This window comes from Crocodylus siamensis, chromosome 3, assembly GCF_052110815.1.
Source record: "Crocodylus siamensis isolate JL-2025a chromosome 3, ASM5211081v1, whole genome shotgun sequence".
In the NCBI taxonomy this organism is placed as follows: domain Eukaryota; kingdom Metazoa; phylum Chordata; order Crocodylia; family Crocodylidae; genus Crocodylus; species Crocodylus siamensis.
In genome coordinates this window covers 44,112,430-44,131,300 of record NC_143397.1, presented here as the reverse complement: position 1 = coordinate 44,131,300, position 18,871 = coordinate 44,112,430, and the positions used below count along the sequence as shown (strand labels likewise).

Genomic DNA, 18,871 nt, shown 5'->3' with positions numbered 1-18,871 from the left:
CACATTTGTACCGGGGTACAGGTCCGAGAGGAGGGTGGGGGTGACACTAGTGGCTCCTGCTTGCTGCTCGCCCGCCGGCTCCTGCGCCCTGCATGTCCTCGATTCTCCACTAGAGGTCACTGGCCCATCGCGGTCCCGCTGCACCTAGTTCCACCTCCATTTCCTCTTACTCAAATTAGCACTGCGTTAATTAACACTGTAGTCCATCAACGGGCGTTTCTCTGTACAGTACACGAGCAGGGCTTATATAGACAAACCAACCCAAATACAAACAACACCCACCAAAACCCTTCACCATGTCCAAAATGGGAGGCGCGCATCTGAGTTACCCAGGGGCAAGGTACAGTGCCATCACTCTTTAACTTTTTCTCGCGTGTTTGCTTGCTAAGTTGCTGTTGCCATCACGTCTCCCTGTGCAGGTTCAGGGGCGCTTGCACGCCCTTCCTCTGGCTCTCTGCGGGTCACAAGCCAGCACACAGATGTCCGGGGCTAGGGATTGTGGGCTACAGCTTTCCTAGCCACAGCTGAGAAGGTACGACTAGGTGTGAAACAGAAGCCAACCTAAATGAGGGGCATGGATTTGAGCCTGGAAGGATGCAGGTTGCCTCGGGATGTGACGGGGAAAGACATGTTACAAACGGGCCGCCAAGCTCAGATTTCTAATCCCTCCTGTAATTACAGGAGATCATTTAAGGGGCAAGGTGGGGGGGGGGACACACAGCGATGTCCAGAACTGCATTTGTGTTAGTGATGTTCTCGCCCTGGTCCCGAGTCCCCGAGGTCTGTCTGTCGGCGGAGACGTGCCTGCCTCTCTGCCCACGTCCAAAAAGCCTTTTTTTTCTGGGCGATCCGAGGGCAGAGCAGCTGGACCCTCCGGGCTGTGAAGGGGGGAGCAGGAAGTCATGGTCTGGGATAAAAGTTGCAGAGGTCCATCCGGCTTCCTCCATCCAGACCCCTTCGCTGCGGCAGTGCCTGAGCCTGAGCCTGATGACCTTGGCAGGAACGATCACCAGGTCCGCAAGAAGCAGGCAATATTCAAGTGGCCCAAATTCCCAGCTTAGCCTCGGAGGGAAAAGTTTGAGCTATTGCGCTTTTCCTTCAAGGGTGTGTACTAATCCCCTTAGACGGACATGGCCATGACCTTGAAATGCTCCTCTTTTTACTGCTTGGTTTGTTTGTTTTAAACCATGTAGGTGTTTTAAAGAGGCCTGTGTCCCTGGCATGGAAAGGATCTATTTAATGTCCCTGATGCATTGACCGTTTTGCCAAACCTATTCCCCCAAACGCGAGCTCTTCTCCCCTTCTCGAGGCAGCTCTCCCCTCAGGAGGCAGGTACACCTCTGCCTCTTCCTGCACGGCAGGATTTGGGGATAAAAGTCATGATCACCTGCATCTGGTGACTTTTGCCCCACACTCGTCTGAAAGGAGGTTTATAGTGGAGTTAGTAAAGGGTGAGGGTCCCTGGCTCAGTGGGTAATTATTTCGCTCTGTCCCACCCGGGGCAGAGAGGTCAAGCACGGTTCTCCGGGCCATGGGCACCTGCTAAACGAAGCAGAAGTCCTCAGAACCAGAAAGCAGCAGAACAGAGTCAAGAAGGCTCATTTCTCCTCGTCACTATGATAATTTGGGGATAAAGTTTCCCCTAGCTCTGCCGAACCACCGGCTAGCTGTGTAGTCACAGCCAGCTCTGTACACACCGTTACAATGCCACCTACAGCAGGGGTGTGTGCGCGTATACACACCTATGTGCTGCCTCCGCACTGGTTTCACTGATTTAATCCTCTTGTCTGAAGATCTGTCCTGCAGATCCAGGCATTCAGATCAGACCCAGGTACGTGGCGGCTTTGTATTCTGTTGCCCAGGTCTCTGCTCCGAATGGCATCGTGTCATGCATTTGGCAGGCTCTTATCAAGCGGAATTAAGGAGGAGATTCCCTCTCCCTACTTAAGGGATTTTACCTGATTTCCAGCAGATTGTTTTTGCTGGCACAAGAGAGGGTGCAGTGTTGCTTGGGGAGGTCTGTCCCAAGAGGAGGGGAGGCGAGCAGGTCCTCTTTCCCCACTGCAGAAGCAGAGCATCTCAAAAGAAGCCTCAAGGAGGAAGCCGGCTGCCCTGGCAGGGCATATGCCCAGAGCCCTGGCTCATTCCAGCCTGGCATTATTACACACATTACTGAGAGCTGAGCTGAAATATTTTCTGTACAAAATATCCATTTGAATGTGGGCTCGTCCCCCCCCCCCCCGCCCAAGCTACTTTGCACGCGCTGCCCGACCTCAATGTTAAGTTCAAGGACTCCTGAAGGCGGCTGAGCATCTTTTAAGACTCCACCTTCTTGTTTTCTGCCATTTCAGATCATTTCGGTGGACGCTCATTTTGGAAAATAATAAAAGTGAACTATAGAGGCAAACAGTGGGAAAATTACGCTTGTCATTACTGTTTGGGGGAAGGGGTCCTCGTTTTTTAAATATGGCTGGGAAATAACACCTCCAAAAAATCGCAATGGGGTCAGTTCATTTATCTGTTCCCTTTCATCTAGCAATCAGCACTGTCTCGAATATGGGGTCCTAATGAGGAAACTCAGAAAATCGTTTAATTCTTTAAGGCTTTTGGATTGGCGTGATGACTTGGTGGCTTTTCTGTTTTGTAGGAACAAATGCTTTTTTACACCTGCACAACTACCTTGTATTTATTCTTTATTTCCTTCTCATTTATAGAGAAATCCTTAAGATGTCAGGCAGCCCTTTGGGATGTTGACATTCCGAGTGATTATTGCGCCCAGTGAATGCCCCGATTAGCAGGTATGCCTCCAAGACACCAAACTTTTCGGGGGGAAGGGAAGCCAATTACAATATAACGGAGTTTCTGCTACCGTTTGAGTCGGGAGGAATTTGTTTTGGACTTCAATTGGACCAGCATCTGACCCTATATGTGCAGGTTTTAAAAAGGCAAAGACGTACAAAGAAGTGTTTAGAAGTGCAGGTTTATTGCTTAGTGTACATTGTTTTGCAATGGCATCACGCTCAAACCTTTTAATTTTTTTTCCTCCTCAGGTACCCCACAAATGTATGTCCTAATTTTAGATATTTTACAGTTAAGGGACTCAGTCCTTCCTCGGGCAAAACAATTAAAGATCTTAGGAAGTTTTGCAGGGGTGAGGCTCGCAGGACTGTGTTGTGGTTTCAATTGCATTAATCATTGCAGATGAAAGGAATCTGTATTATTTTTCTTATCGGTTTTTGTTGACACGATTTAATCTTATCGAGAACAGGTCAATGTGGTATCACTTAAAAAAAGAAAAGAAAAAGAAAAAAGGAAACCTGAAATTTCTCCTAGATCTCAGCAGGGAGTTCTGCTCAAAAATCGATGATGTGATAAGACCAGTAGTTGTTAGGCAATACGACTTTTGTTCTGGTGTCATCATTGAGACTGTTGTCCACAAGTTGTAACACGGATTGCAACTGGAAACCTGCTATTAGCAGAGAAGCCTTTCCGTAGACAAAGTAATCATAGATAAGAGGAAATAATTTAAAAACCACCATTAAAAAAATAAGGCAGAATGTTAAAGCCGGTTGGAGGGTCTCCATCCAAATAGCTTCCGAGGGAACTCATAGTAAGCCATATGGGAAATGTTGATAAGATTAATTATATTTACTGCAATTATGAATAATATTATTACTGAGCAGAAAAAAATAATCAAGCAAAGTATTTTAAAAGAAGGTTAAATGTGGCATTTTGTTTTCTAAAAACCGTTTGTAAATACTATTAATTGGCGAATGCAGGTCAATTTTACATTGTCCACTTGTAATCATTAATTGGCTTTAGAAGCCTATTTTAAATCACCTGCCATTAGCCACTCTGACCAGAATCAAAGCAAATGGGCCCAATCCTGCTTTCATTCAATCAATTCCTACTGCTTTCCATTTGATTATTATTCCCTAATTAATAGCCCACGTTTTTACCTCTTAGAGGTCATTTCTAACATAGTTGCATCTGATTTGCCCGGGAACAGTTTAGTGTAGTGTAGAAGTAGTCTGTTGTCATTACCGCATATATAGCTGCTGCTTTTGAGAAGGATAAACTTGAATGTGAACTCCTCTAGGGAGAAGTATACATCATGCACTTGATGGTCCAGAGTATAAAGTCAGATAATGTAAGCACTGGGCATTTTTTTTTATGGACGCTGTAAAGAAAAACTCCAAGGCCAATTTCCTAAATTGGAATGATAAACTGTTGAAATTAAGCGTTTTTTAGATCATAGTGTATTATAAAACAATATGCAGACAATTGTTTTCCAGAAGTTTTTCATGCATTATCATTTCCGTGTGTGCTTATGTGCGCTTGCTGTTATGTTAACATGAGCTAAACTCTACAACTTACTTCAAACAAAGTTCAGATTTTTTTAGTAGAAAGACAGTAAGTTAAATTATGAGGGAAACGCTTAGATGATGAAAGAGATATAACGTAATGAATTTTAATCTGATATAATTTAAATATTAAAAAACGACGTAGTGATACGTAGCTCCCTCTACTCGTGCTATTCTGCACTTCTCACCAAAACAAAACAATGATTTATTGTTTGGGTTAACACACTTATCTGGAGGGTAAATACTATAGTTTTATAATCATTAATTTGGTCTTCCACCCTCACCAAGAAAATATTTTTATTTCATTGCAGCCACTCCCCTTTTAATATACAGCTGATCCGTTTTTGCTTCGATATCCCTAGTACCAGAGCTGGGTAATTTGACTTGGCTATTATGAAATAGTGTACGTCAGGTAAATACATCCGAAACCCATGGCGCCAAATTGGTTGTAATTAATCCTTGCCGTTCCCCGCTCTGCACAGGCACATACCACTGCTGCACATCCTTATGGGAACCACGACCGTCCTGATATACGGCGCAGTGATTTGCCACAACGTATTAGGCCATCATTTTCGGTGCCAGAGAAGAAAAGGAAACGTAGCGTGATGTGCACATATATAAGGGATGAAACCGCTGCAAAAGTAGGCACTTGTCTGCCAAGCGGGTGTTTTCTTTCGGCCCAGTCTATAGCGAACAGGAGCACCAGTAGACGCTGGTGTCAGTGCATCTGCGGTAGAAATCCAGCAGTGCCACCCGGAAATCAGAAGTGCAATGAGTTGGTCTACAGGGCTGAAACTTTCCACTGCTCTCCCCCCCTTAACAAAGAGGGAGAGGGAGAGAGATGGGGGGAGGGAGCTGCATGTCCTAGAGCCTTCTGTATAATTAATCGCGAGGGCCTGCTTTTACTGTACGCAGCCGGGGACTGGCGGGGCCGGCGCGTTGGGAAGCAGTCGGCTCTTCCCCCCGCCGGCTTGTCTCCCGGAGCCCACCTTCCCCGAGCGACGGGGAAGTCTCGGATCCCTTTGGAAAGGTTGCCCAGATGTTGTCTGCCTCGCCCTACTGTTGAAATCCCCCCCAGCCCTGCCTGTCCCTTTCCACCGGCTTGCACCTTCTCCTGGTCCTGCTTGAACGCTAGATCACGAGAGAGAGCGGCCGGGGGGACGGCCGGCTGCCCCGTGCCCCTTTCCCTTCGCCCCCCGCCCAAGCCACGCACCTCCTTTGCTTGGAGACACGGATGAGAGGCGGGGGGGAGTCGGAGGGCGCCGTGCAGCGCTGGGCGCGGGGCTGCCTGCCCTCATTAGCCGGCGGCAGAGGCGCTGCGGCTGCGGCGGCGGCGGCGCCGGGGCTGCAAGGGGCTCGCGGCCCCTCTCCGCCGCTCCCCGGGGCGCCCGCGGGCTGGGGCCGCGCAACAGGCGCGTGGGGCCGGGCACCCGGGCATCGCGGGGCTGGCAGGCTCCCCCTCCCCGAGGCGGGGTGCGTGGGGGGGGCTGGGAGCCGGGGGCTGCAGGGGGGCGTCACGTTGCAGGCCGGTGCAGGGCAGCGCCACGGCCACCCCGCCTCCCCCCGCCTCTCCCTTTTGGCTCGCGCTGAATGAGCTCGAAAAGTCACAAATCATATCTGCGAGGGTGCGTGCGCGTGTCAGGCGGAGAGGCTGGCGAGAGGCGACAGGAGCGGAGGCTCCCGCAGGCAGGCAGCCCGGCCCCGCGGGGTAAGTACCGGGCAGCGGGCGGGGGCCGCGACGGCGGGAGGGGCCGGGGCTGGCCGGGGGGCGAGAGCCGGCCACAGGCCGCCGGGACAAAGTTGGCGGCCGGGCGGAGGGGCCGGGGGCCGGTCCCCGCCAGTCTCTTGCTTTAAAAAAAAAAAAATCTCCTTATTCCTGGCACACCTTATTTCCACGCGGGGAGGCGGAGGTGGGGGGGGAGGGGGTGACAAAAAAAAGACTATTGGAGTACAAGCCTGATCACCTGATATCCACCTGCCTATAGGCGTGTGAAACACGCGCGCACACGCACGTGGGGGGCTGCGCGGGGCTGGCGAGGGGCAGCACGTGGAGGGCGGGCCGGGCCCTGGCGCCGGCCGGGGAGCGGGCGCCCCTCGGGGGCGGGGGCTGGGGGCGCAGCTAGAAGCCGCCAGCAGGCAGGCTCCCTGCCCGCTCGCTGGTTTGCTTGTTTGTTTAGGGCTAGCTCCTACTTAGACTCCTAGTTAGTGGGGTGCCAATTCCGGATGATGAAGCCAACACTTCTTTTGGCCCTGACCCTGTCACCCTGGCTGCTAGGTAGAAGACATAGACACGCAATTGGGTCAAGTTTACTGTGGGTTGGAGGGTAGCTCTGGGAAACAGGAAGGAAGGGGAGGAAGATCCTGTTTAGCAAGACAGCGGCTCCTTCACGTGAAGTCGGATGGGCAAAGTCTAAAAGCCACGGATCCCCTCATCCCTGCCTTGGCCGAGTTTTGCTTCGGCTGAGTTTTAGCTGCGCGGTTTTCCCCCTTCCTGCGAAGGTGGATGCAGGTGCGATGACCCGCCCCCTTATCCCACTCTTTGAGCCTTTTGGTCGGCTGCTGTGTACACCCCTCCGCCAGCCACTCCCAGGGTTTTATGCAATATGCCTGCTGCCATACGTAGCCGGCTCAGCCTTCATACCAACTTATCAATTGAAGATGATAGGCTTACATGGTCATGTCCTAATTAATACATATTGACTATGCTGATGATCACCGGGTCTTTTTCTTTATTCATTCATTGCTACTCAAAGCTTGAAAAGAAGAGAAAGAGAGAAAAACAGAAAAGGAGAAGCTAGTAGGTGACATATTGGGACAAAGGACGGTGCTGATTTTGCGTATTTGTAACGTTTAATATGCTATGATGCTTTGTCAAAGGAGTCGTTCTGTATATCAGATAGGAGAAATACAATAAGAGATTCCTGAAACTGTTTGTTAAATACACTTGCACACGCCCACAACAGAAAGGCAAGACTGTAATAAAGGTGCTAACATCTAGAACTAATACATTCTCTTAACATGTGGAAATAAACCAGAGCAATTCCATTGTTCCTCAGTAAGATCTCATTTTTAAATAATGTCCGTATTCTTTCTAGGAATATTGTTAGATATGCTACTGTAATCCCCATGGGTAGCAGTTTTTTTAGTGAGTGGGGTGGCTAGGAGAAAGTCTGTGCTTGCAATGCAAAAAGATCGTTTATCCATTTTTCAGTGCCCACGTGAAAATCAACAATTTTGAACTCATTAAAAAAAAAGAACAATATCCTGCAAAAATATCCAAGCAAAGACACGTTGTATTGGCGCCAAGACAGTGTGTTATTAGCCATATTGCAGCAGGTGTGATCACCCAGGATGTAGACACCTCTTCAGTATTTAAAAGCATATCTGACTTTTCGTTTTGTTTTATTTTTTGCGGCTATAGGCTAGATTTTGGATCAGCTACATTTTTATGGCTATAATTCATTTTCATGGTAGGCTATTTTCTAAAAACGAAACCTTAATGTTGTTATATTATGGGTTCATTCAGACTCAAATATATTGTCTTTGCGATTTAGCTAAGTTGTATTTGTGAGCCTTACTGCGCATTTAGAGAATACGTCATACAACATCTGCTTTGGGCCACACATTTGAACGCGCTATATGAAAAGTAAGGTGAAACCTCTGAAAGGTAGTTGTGACAAAAGCACCTTTTAACAAGACATTGCAAGCGTATTCCTTTGCAGAGCATACATTTCAAGGGCCTGAGCCATACAATTTCGTAATGGTTAAAGATTCTCCATTTTCATTTTTAAAAAGAAATAAACCATTGCAGGTATACGGAAAAAAATGTCCTTCAAAACCATCCGGCCAACTTATTTGTTCCTGTACTATTGACTCTTCAAAATTAGCCTATTTAAAAAAAATCGAATTGGTAGAGTGAGGATTTGGAAGTCAGCTATTAATCCAAACCCACTGCATAAAGGCCCAGTTAATGGACTACCAGAAAAAATAACAAAATAAATAAATAAATAAAGTGGTACTTAATCCAATCAGACATAACCTACAACTTGGCGCGTGTATGAATGTGTCCCTCCTTCTAGCAGCCTAACAAGATTATTACTTCCTTACCAACGGTTCAAAACATCTTTTGATAATATTAACCTGGCCATTAATTTTAGTGGTGAAGAAGGAGTGGTGAAGGAAAGGAGCTGAGGTACAGCAGGCATGACTAGGATGCTTCTCCAAAAAAAGGAAGAGTTCTTTCCACCCAGATCAGAACAAATTCACTAGAGACAAGATCCCTTTCCGAGACAAATACTAAAATTATCCTGTTGTGTATGGTACTATAGTTACAGTCATCCTCCTCAAATGATTTGAGAGAGGCTCCTGCCTTTCTCAGCAAACTATCGTGTGAGCCTACATTTTTTGGTCGCAGCACTTACAGTGGAAAGCGTGGGGGGACGTGTGCCCGCTGCGATGCTTGTTAGGATGTTGCCTTTCCCCGCGCGTTTCCAACAACCCAGACAGCGGGTTGGAGACTCAGCCTGGGCACAGCCGTGCCATGGGGAGAGGGGGCAGGTGCCCCCTCGGGGCTGTGCACTGAGCCTGTCCTTCACCAACCTCCCCCGAAAGACCTTGCCCGCAGTGAAGGATCGGTGATTGTACTTATTAGATCTCTAGTCTGCGTATGGGATCATCCCGATCAACACGGATATTAGAAGGGGAAACATTTGATCTCCAGACTACATGTAAGGTTTGATGCCCAGAGGGCGAGGCACAGGCGTGAGAATTATTTGAGAAGGAAGGTTTCCTGAACTAAAAGGTCACAAGTGCTTTTGACTCTTTTTTTGTTCTTGATTTTTATTTTTGTATTATTGCTGCTGAAATCCTCGGAGCGGGCCCTGTGGTTTTGTTACGTTTCTCATTTGGAAGGGTTATACGAGAGGGCTTGTTTTCACTATTTTTCTCCCCTACTGGATGTATTTGATTAAGAAGGCGAGCTTGCTGAAGCCTTTTATTTAAACTCAGCCCCACAGAGACCCCGCAACCCCCTAGGCTTGTGCAGGCGACCAGTAGGTGTCGCTGTCCCCCTGCTGGCCGAAGCAGGGAGCCAGGAGCTGTCCAAGGGCACAGACTGCCCCGCCTGGTCCCTTTTCCCTAGGGACCCATTAAGGTTGCAGATATCCTCCTAGTGACAGTATTCTCCCACCTTTCTCACCTGACCCAGTATCAGGACTTCTCTGGACAAGACCAGAAAGATGTTTTGGAAAGGTGGGGCGGGGGAAAGGGGGACTTTCAAATATGCCACATAGAAAAACGAATGGGTTGAGGGCCATGAGTCCAGGGTCTGTCCCACCCACCCTCTTTCCCGCCACCTTCCCGCTTGATCCCTATACAGTGCTAGGAGATCAGGAGTGGACTTCAGCGTGCCAAGGTGATAAAAACAGCTGGAATCGGCTCTCTGGTCAGAGTGGAATAAGAAACAGTGAAGTAATGGGTCATTTCAAATCTTAACTGTAATGAGTGAAATTTCTGCCAAGGTGTAAGGAAATAAAGCAACACAAAAGTCACCAGGAAAATGTGGCTAATGCTTAGTCCGTAAAAGCCAAAGCTATAAGCACTGCGTGTATATATATGTAAAAAAAACACAACTGCATTGGTTACTTCTTTCAAGCTGGTGCTAAAGTTAACATTTTGGATGCTCACGATATTCTTGACTCACTAAAGCGCCTCTAACAAAGAGCAGACTGCACGGCACCCCTCACCCTTCTCCTCGGAAATCTCACCCGTTAGCAATTATCTGATATCTGGCTACAATTCCTCAGTATTAAAAACCTTGTCCCCTATCTTCTTGCCGCTTCTCTTGGTTTTTACCTTGGGATGTCAAATAAGAGATTATTAATCAGGAAGATGCTGGGTTGGGTTTTTAGCCTCCAAAGAGGTGTATTCACCGTTGAAGGCTTTTGGGCAGGGGAGCCACTGCTCCAATCCATTGATCTGCCGGTGGCAAAGAATCCCAAATTCAATTTTGCCCTCTGGAAAAGGTGCAGGAGTTTTTCAAATGGAGGTCGTTTGATGTCGAAGTATTATTATTTTTTAAAATTTCGACGATGACGATCCTCCAGACTCCCATTCCTCCCCACCCCTAAAATAATCTATAAAGTCAAAAAATGCAGGTTCACCTGTAAAGCGTGCCGGTGCGGGTCTTATCCTTGTGGTGCGAGCTAAGCAAATAGTGTGTGTGCGTGTGTGTGTGGGGGGGGGAGAGTTAAGAGGGGGGAAATCAAAGTGATCCTTTCTGTAAAGATGTTATACTTTGTTTAGACCACCGTGTTATTGTGCAAGCCTTACAAAGAAGGAAAACCAAATTTTCTTTAAAACCCAAACCTTTCCCCTTCTCTGAGGTGTGATGTTTACCAGGATCCGAGTACGTGTTGGATATAATGTGTGAAAAGATTATTCAGTAGCATTTTATAAAACATATGTGAACCCTGTGTGTGTGCGTGCGTGTGTGTGCGCGAAAGGATTTGTGTTTTAGCTTTAAAATGCGCCGTGTTAGATCAGTGATGGGGAGGGTATTTATTGTTCATATTCTATCCGTCAAGTTAGTGTTAAAGTGGCAAGTGACTGAAGCAAGACAGCTGTCCCTTGCTCTCTCTGTGGCACATGCACTTGACGGGGGAGGGGCTGCAAGGTGCAGGAGGGCCGGGAAAGTGGCCCTTGCAGACAGAGCTGCGTGCGGAGGAGTTGGGGTTTGTGCGGGTTGCGGGGCTTATTCAAATGCCGCCCGCTGGTGCTGTGATTCGCAGGGACTCGGCCTCCATATGGTAATACAGGGCGGGGGGCGGGTGTGCGAGTGTGGGGGGCGGAGGGGGGAGAGTGGAGCCGGAGGGGGGGCTCAGGCACGGCTCTCAAGGCAGCCCGGCTGGGACAGAGCACCGGCACCGGAGGCAGCGGCGGCAGCGGCACTCCCCACCCTCCAGCGGCGGCACCCAGCGAGCTACCGGCCCCGGGGTAAGCAGCAGCGCAAGCAGCAGCGGCGGCGGCGGCTAGCCCGCAAGGCGCTTCGGGCACTGCCCTGCGCCACCGAGGGAGCCCAGAGACAGAGAAGGACACGAGAGAGCGGTGTTTACAGCATCTCTCTGCCCTTCGAGCTATGCCATATGCACCACTCACCCGCCTGACACCCAGAGATGTGCGTTATATAACCACCACCCCGCCACTGCTCCATGCACCGCATCTGCCTATATTCACACATAGGCACGCACGAGTGGAGGGGCTGCATGTGCCAACACATGCCTGTCGAGCTAGCAGATATGGGGACCCTGCACACGCATGTGGACGTGCATGTGTGCGTGTGCCCCGTATGGATACAGATACACAGAGATGCCTGATTCAGATGGTTTAATTCAAGGCAGGGGAGAAGAGGGACTTGTCTTAGTCAGCTAGGTGTCCCCCACATTACATATAACTCTGCCAACAGTTGTGAAGTCTTAGTTATTCATAAAAAAAAACAAAAAAAAAACAAAAGTAGAAAATGTACTTTCCTAATGTATTGCTGCTATATATGGTAAGGTAAGAACTAGCCTAATGGATGATAGCGTCTGTTTCCGTTTTTTTTTTTTTTTGGGGGGGGGGGGGGGTTGTATGTTTTACGTGTAGCCATCTGACCACTTTTTATTGGGTGACATATCATATGAGCACTTTAGTGTTGGGCTTGTAAAACTCGAGCTGGGGCTAGCGCTGGAAATAGCCTAAGAAACGCTAAAGAATTAAACTATAAATGTTGTGACCTAGGTGCTGAATGACATAGAGCGAAAATTAAACTACGCTATTTATTTCAAAATATATATGCATGACAGGCTTTGGGAGGGCTAACTTTTGCCCTATACGTTCATGCAGGTAAGTCATTCGTGGTGTAACTAATTATCTATGCATGTACTTAGACTTCTTTAATTTTAAGATGTGTGTCTGTGCGGGCGTGCATTGTTCTTTTTATGGTACAAAATGATACGTTCTCAAAGCTGAAATTTCTAGACTACTCAAGTCCGGTAATATCTGGCCTTTAAACAGGTTTAAGCTACTAGTAAAATAAATCTCTCTCCATTAAAATCAACCTAAGTAAGCTAAGGTTGGTTTACCGTAATTCAAGGCCTGTGAATTTCAGGCTAGAGAAAATATAATCCTATCGGCAATATTTTCAAATAACATAATCTTGCTTGTTTCAATTAAGAATAGGTGGTTGGTTTAAAGCTACACACGTTAAAAATGAAATGTAATACATTATTAATGTAGCACTTAAGACAGAAGGTACAAAATGTCTTCCTGAGAGAAAGCTGTCTATACCTGGCTCTACACATTTAAAGAGAATATTTTGACATAAAAGGCTCCTGAAATCAATAGAGAAATAAGTACGTATTTAGGTAGTAATTCAGCACTGAAATATTAGAAATCGTTTGCAACAATTCCCCTTACGCGCATTATCTATATTGCATTATGCTCTAAAACGGTCATTTTTGCCCTAATATGAAGTTAATTAGGCGATCAAACTTCCAGTCTCGAGCTACTGGCATTACAGCTGATCAAGGTACATGGCAATAATATGTGCCTCTCCTTTTAAGAGCCAATAAGCCTGTTGTGCAGCTGGAATGGTATTATTACCAATGTGCATATTTTGTCACCTTATACAAACAGAAGCAGGGAGGAAACTGTATATAGACACACACAGCAGAACAGTCTTCCCCCAAAAATAATCATCATCATCATAAAAAAAAAGAGATGTTTCTTGAAAAATAAAGGAGGAACAGATCAAGAAAATGCGATAGCCTGTAACTTTCAGTAAATTAAAAAAAATGCAAATATACCTTTACATATGCATCAGTATTAAAAATAATACACGCTGGAACCAACAGGAGCAGCAGCAGGAGGAGGAGAGGAGAATGGCGCAGCGGTGAAGACCTGATTATGCATAGAGAGACGTCTGGAGCAGCCTCTAACCTGTTCTCTTCTCTGTGCAGTGCTGCAGGCCGGCCGTCCTCAGTCAGCCACAGAACAGGAGCGGCAGAAACCTCTTCCCAGTGCCTACCAGATATTTGTCATTTGGGGTTTTGTTGTTGTTGTTGTTGTTTTGGGGGGGGGAGGGCTGGTTTGTTTTTGTTCCATTAATTACAGCCTTCAATAATAGGGGCGATCGCTCCGGGAATCTACAGTCTCTTCTGCAAGCAGCAGGATTTGCATATTTTTTTAATGCCCTAATTTCCTTGATGTATGTAAATGTAGCCGGACGTACAGTAAGACTCAAGCTGACGTCAATGGACGTGACCTCGCTGTTAAACCTTGAACGTGAAGCTGGGATGGGGGAAAACAGAGAAGAGAGAGAGAGAGAGGGAGAGGGAGAGGGAGAGAGCGATGCAGACCTACAGCTCGCAAGCGGCAGCAGCGGCACAGGAGATGTTACAGCAGCGGCAGAGGCGGGAGCCAGGAGCAGCAGCAGCAGCAGGAGCGGGCAGAGGCAGAGGCAGAAGCATCAGGAGCAGCGAAGAGGCAGCTGGACCCATGTGAAGAGCCTTCCTGAGCTGCTCTCCTGGGCTCCATCACCCTTCCGCAACACACACAAGCTGCTCAGCGCCTCGGTCCAATAAAATACACACAGAAAAGCCCCGTCCTCCCCATGCCCATAGAACAGCAGCACAAAACCAACAAACGCACCCTACTGTAAGCGGCCCCACTAGTGCTCTGCTCAGACTTTTTACAAAACGTGGGACACGGTGGCTGCTTCTCTCCAGAAGAGGACGAGCGGGGAAGGGAGAGCACCGGCATCCACTGCCCCCCACCCCGTATTCAGGCACACGTGTGTGCAGGTAACTCCGCAGCTGAAGTGCTCCAGGCTGCTGCACTCTGCGCCTGGCTCCCGGGGCCGGGTTGGTCTTTCCTGGTGCAAGGGACACGCTGGTGGCACTGGCGGCAGTGAGCGAGAAGAGGGGCACGAGAAGACCCGCCAGACGGTACCTCATTCTGCCAGCCTTGTAAACCCCGTCGCTTTTCCTAGGAGTGGCACCGATCTGCAAGTGATTCCTGGCCATAACCCCTCCTTTTGGCATCGCACTGCTTTCCCTAGCTGAAGGGAGAGAGGGCAAATTAAAGGATACCCGGAAACCTGAATGTCTTAAGTTGGCTTTGTTGTGGAAAAGGAAGGGGGAAAGGGCAGAAGCGAGGGTGGTTCTGAAGCCTCTTCCCCTTCCCCCCTCCACACCTTGATATTGTTTCTCTTCTTTTAAATCTTATGTATAATGATACCCGACGAACATTCAGGGCCAGGGGGATTTCCAGAGGACAAGCTAGAGAGTAAAAAACAAGCTGTGTAACAGGGGGATCCTTTATTTTTATTGTTTTTAAGAAAAGGAAGGGCATGCTACATGAATATCTAACTTTGCCTTTTATCCTGCCATTTTTTTTTTTGTTCTTTCGAGATGTTCCAGGATGTGTCTTTAGCTTTTGATACCCTCCTCCCTCCTCCTTGCAGTGAACCAGATGCAATCTGCAAGCTGCAAGGTAGCAACTTCACACACACGCGCGCGCGCGCGCGCACACGCACATGCACACGCACACGCTTCATCTACATGAAAGCATCTTAACTCAAACGACCCTTCGAGTCACGGGAGTGAGAGCAAGCATGATTGTCTTTCTCTGAAAAGACAATCAGCTCGACCCTTGAAGTGTCCTCATCTCTTTTTTGTAGTCAGGTAGATGTGTGGGCTTATTTATTGTTGCCCCCCCTCCCCCCGTAATATATCAAACTCTTTGTCTGGTCTCCGTGGCTGTGGCGGAGTCCCTGGTCGGTGGCAGAGGTGGCTGTGGGTGTGACAGGGGTTACAGTGGCTGCCACTGCCAAGGACACGAGTGACCGTCTGTCTCCGGGCTGTAGTTGGCGGGAAATCTGGGGGCAGGGTGGTCGGTGCTCTCAGACTGCGTCTCCCCGCCGCCTCCCCTCACCCCCAGCCACATTTCCATACGGGATACTCGTCTGATATATATATATATATATATATATATATATATATATATATATATATATACATTTTTTTTTACCCTGCCCCTCCCCCGTCCGCCTCCATTCCTCGCAAACACCCTCTCCACAAACAGCCACCCTCTCCACACACACACACACACACACACACACACACTCCTTGACACCTACAGCAAAGCAACAGCTCACCCCGTACAGAACAGCCTCCCCCATGCACAGGCATACTCTGCACAAGGGTGCATTCACTCACACACACGTACGCACACAGCCCCTTCCCCCCACCCCCTCACAAACAGGGAGTGATGCCTCGCATTCCCACAAAAGCACATTTCTCCTTCATTACACCCAAGGGGTCTCCTACCCTTCCCTCCCAGACACGCATCCTTTTCATCCAAGTATGCTCACACCCAAACGCACTGACATACTTTTTCATTTTGCCCCCCATCTCCACACACGTGCACGCCCTCCACATGCTCAGATTTTCACTCCCACATTAACACACACGTCCTTACTTAACACCTTCCCCAGCAGACTGACTGCACTCCGCATGCCTCCCCACCCCCCCCCCCATAAAGCCATGCTATCTCTTTTCACTAGCTCCTACTTCACACGGTGAATACATCCTGAAATGCATTGGCGTCTAATAAATTCGGTGCCACTTGTTTTTAGTCCAAGCACAGGCCATGGAGAAACGAGCCAAAACAAGCCTTTAGGAAACCCTCCTTTCAGAAATCAATGCGACGAGGAGAGGTCACTCTACAAGTTTGCAAATAACAGGAATTGTTTGGTTTGCACAAAAGTTACACAAAAAAGGGCAGGGATTCAAAAAAAAAAAACTCAGAAGAAGCCGGTTTTCCAAAGTTTCTTAGAAAGAAAAACTCAAGCTCGTGGTGCAAAATATCGGTGTATCTATATATAGTAAGTTTCCAAAGAAATTTGTGTCGCTCCCCCCCTTCTCTAGGAAAATGTAGCCATTGCTCTTCTTTAGATTAGACATTTCTAATTTGTTCCGTCTGTCAGAATGGGACTATGAGAGGTTTTGGTGCAAATTCATTATCTCTGGCAACGCATAACGTATAGTAGGAACTGAAAAAGACCGTGGCAATGGATGAACAATAGGGCTTCAGTTCATCAGCAACAAAAGCGTTGGGGAAATTGGTTGAATTTCAGAGCACGTCCTCCTCAGCAGAGAGGGCTGGACTAGACCTTGGCCAACCCCCCCAAAAAACTTGCAGAGCCTCACATACACCACTCCACTTTCTACTCTGGGGCTTAAGAAGCAATATGGAAAAAAACCCAAACTTTTATTTTTTTTTCCTATTTTCTTTCCCATTTTTCTGGATGGAAGCTCTTTCTAACTGTTTTAGAATCAATCATGCAAGAATTATACCGTGGAGTTAAGCGGCAGTTTTAAATAGAGATGACGAGGGGGATGATCTGAATTTCTGGAGACATGAAAGAACCCGCTTTCTATGCTTTAAGGGGGCTTGACCGTGGGGATCTTTGTTTTCTGCCGGAGACTTAACCGTATCCATCTAGATCTGGGGGTCAAATCTTTCTTTATAAGAAGAACAAATGTAAGTATCATGAGAGGATATGCAGGATCTGAATTCCTTATGAAATATAGAGTAAATTGAACTTCGTGCCACATACGTGCTGGCTGATTTAAGAAAGACGTGGATATGAACCTGAACTCGCTCAGTGTCTCTGTGTCAGGTTTAGGGATAGTGGCTGCTTCTTCTGGCCACAGACCGAACAGGTTGTCTTGAGAGCACTCCAATAAGTTCCTCTGGTGCCTAGGAAGGAGATGGGATTAACAGGCGGAGGGTTTTGAGTTAACAGCATGGCTTATATTGGTTCACTCATTTTGTGCTTGTGATTCTAAACCTGTTGGTTTTACACGTAGTTAGATCTAGGAACTATTAATTATCAAATTGGTCGTAAGTCGAGGGCAATAATGTCTAACCACAAAGAGATAGCGGAGATTTAAAAAAATAAAAAAAGCAACGCCAGGATGTTTTCTAAAGGTATATCAATCAGCACCAAAGACAATTCTTCAGAGTGTTTACAATTTACATGTTGTGTCTAAATCCTGTTACCTCCAAATATCCAATCTTTTAAAATGTGATAATGAAAGCATTGATTTGATGATGTAAATGCGAAAAAAAGTTATTCGATAGGGTTGTTGGAGTCTGTGTGTGGTGGGTAACTTCAACAGAGCAGCCATCACTTCCTGGGTTGTCCAAAATGCAGCCTGATCAAAATACGTATTATTTTTTGCGGGATTGTCTTGTAAGTGTTGCATGAAATTGTTCCTGTACGGTTAGCACAGGCTAAAACTAGGATTCAATTCTGCACCTGTCTTGTAGCGTGCCTTTGCAGAGGAATGAGAAGCTGTAAGCTCAGGACAATCCATTTGCATTAGGGTATTTGCTTGGTTTCCCAGTGCTAGTGTAACTGTGGTTATTGAATAGGAAATGTCTACGAGGGTCTCTGCAGCAGCTGAATAGCTCCGAACTTGGATGAGTGTCCTAGCATGTCATGGCCACGGTCAGGGGCCCTTCCAGGAGCCGAAGGCTGTACTGCTGCTGCACAGGTTGCAGTTTAGGCCGAAGGTAGCAGGCTATATAGTCCACTGGCAAACTGTCTACCCCCAGCCGCGGTACTAGTAATTAAAGCGCACACCCGGAATGGGAGCTCCGGTACAGAATGAACAGTACGTTGCATAATTGAAGGCAATGAACGTATGGAATAACGTCCATATCCCGCCCCTCTCCTCCCCCACCCCCCCAAAAAAGAAACCCCCAATATGAATGAAACGAATAGGATCACTTAGCAAGAAATATATTTTATAGATTTGTTCATTTTTGCTAATTTGGTATTGATTTACCCGCTGTGATGCAAAGTTACATGATATAGATTCTCACACACAATTCCTTGTGCAGTTCTAATTCTGTATAGCAGTCTATGCCCTCCTAATGGTAGTGGTTTAGGAATTCAGTGTTTCGAAAGACCTGAAAATTCCGCCTTGAAAATACTGGCTTAATGTGTTTTGCATATTTTGAACTGAAGGCTAGGTGGAGCCTCCATCCTTTATTAAGAAACTGGAAGCTTACAGTATGCAAATATCAGATTTGTCTTGTTTTTAACCCCCCCTCCCCTCAAATCCCTCCCCCCCCCCACAGAAAATCTTTAGATCCCTCCTTATTCCCCCCCCCCCCCCAAGAATTTTGGCCATTCTCTCCCTATTATTTCCTTTAAATGTCAATTACTATATTTAACCCTACAAATACCAGCGTACACTACTTATACGTCTCATGGCATATTAGATCTCATCTGCTAGCGTTTTCACTATCCAGTTCAGAATTTGGGGACTTCTTTGATGATCTCAAATGTCGATACGCACAGAGTTCTGTGAACATACATACGTGTGTCATATTTAAACACATTCCAGGTACAGGAGTCCTATACTAAGAGTGTTAACATTATGATCATTTGCTTT

General features: G+C 47.3%; 1 long non-coding RNA gene across 2 annotated transcripts in view; it reads left to right on the top strand.

Moving 5' to 3' along the window:
• Positions 1-264: 264 nt before the first annotated feature.
• LOC149868232 (uncharacterized) overlaps positions 265-18,871 on the top strand; it is a 185,972-nt gene continuing 167,365 nt past the window's right edge. Inside the window, exons 1-2 of one of the 2 annotated variants that reach the window (XR_016440956.1) lie at positions 265-340; positions 2,715-2,798. This is a non-coding gene — a long non-coding RNA (uncharacterized LOC149868232). Of the gene's footprint in view, positions 341-2,714; positions 2,799-5,968; positions 6,073-18,871 lie in introns of those variants that run through there. The other variant, XR_016440957.1, reaches the window with a different exon arrangement.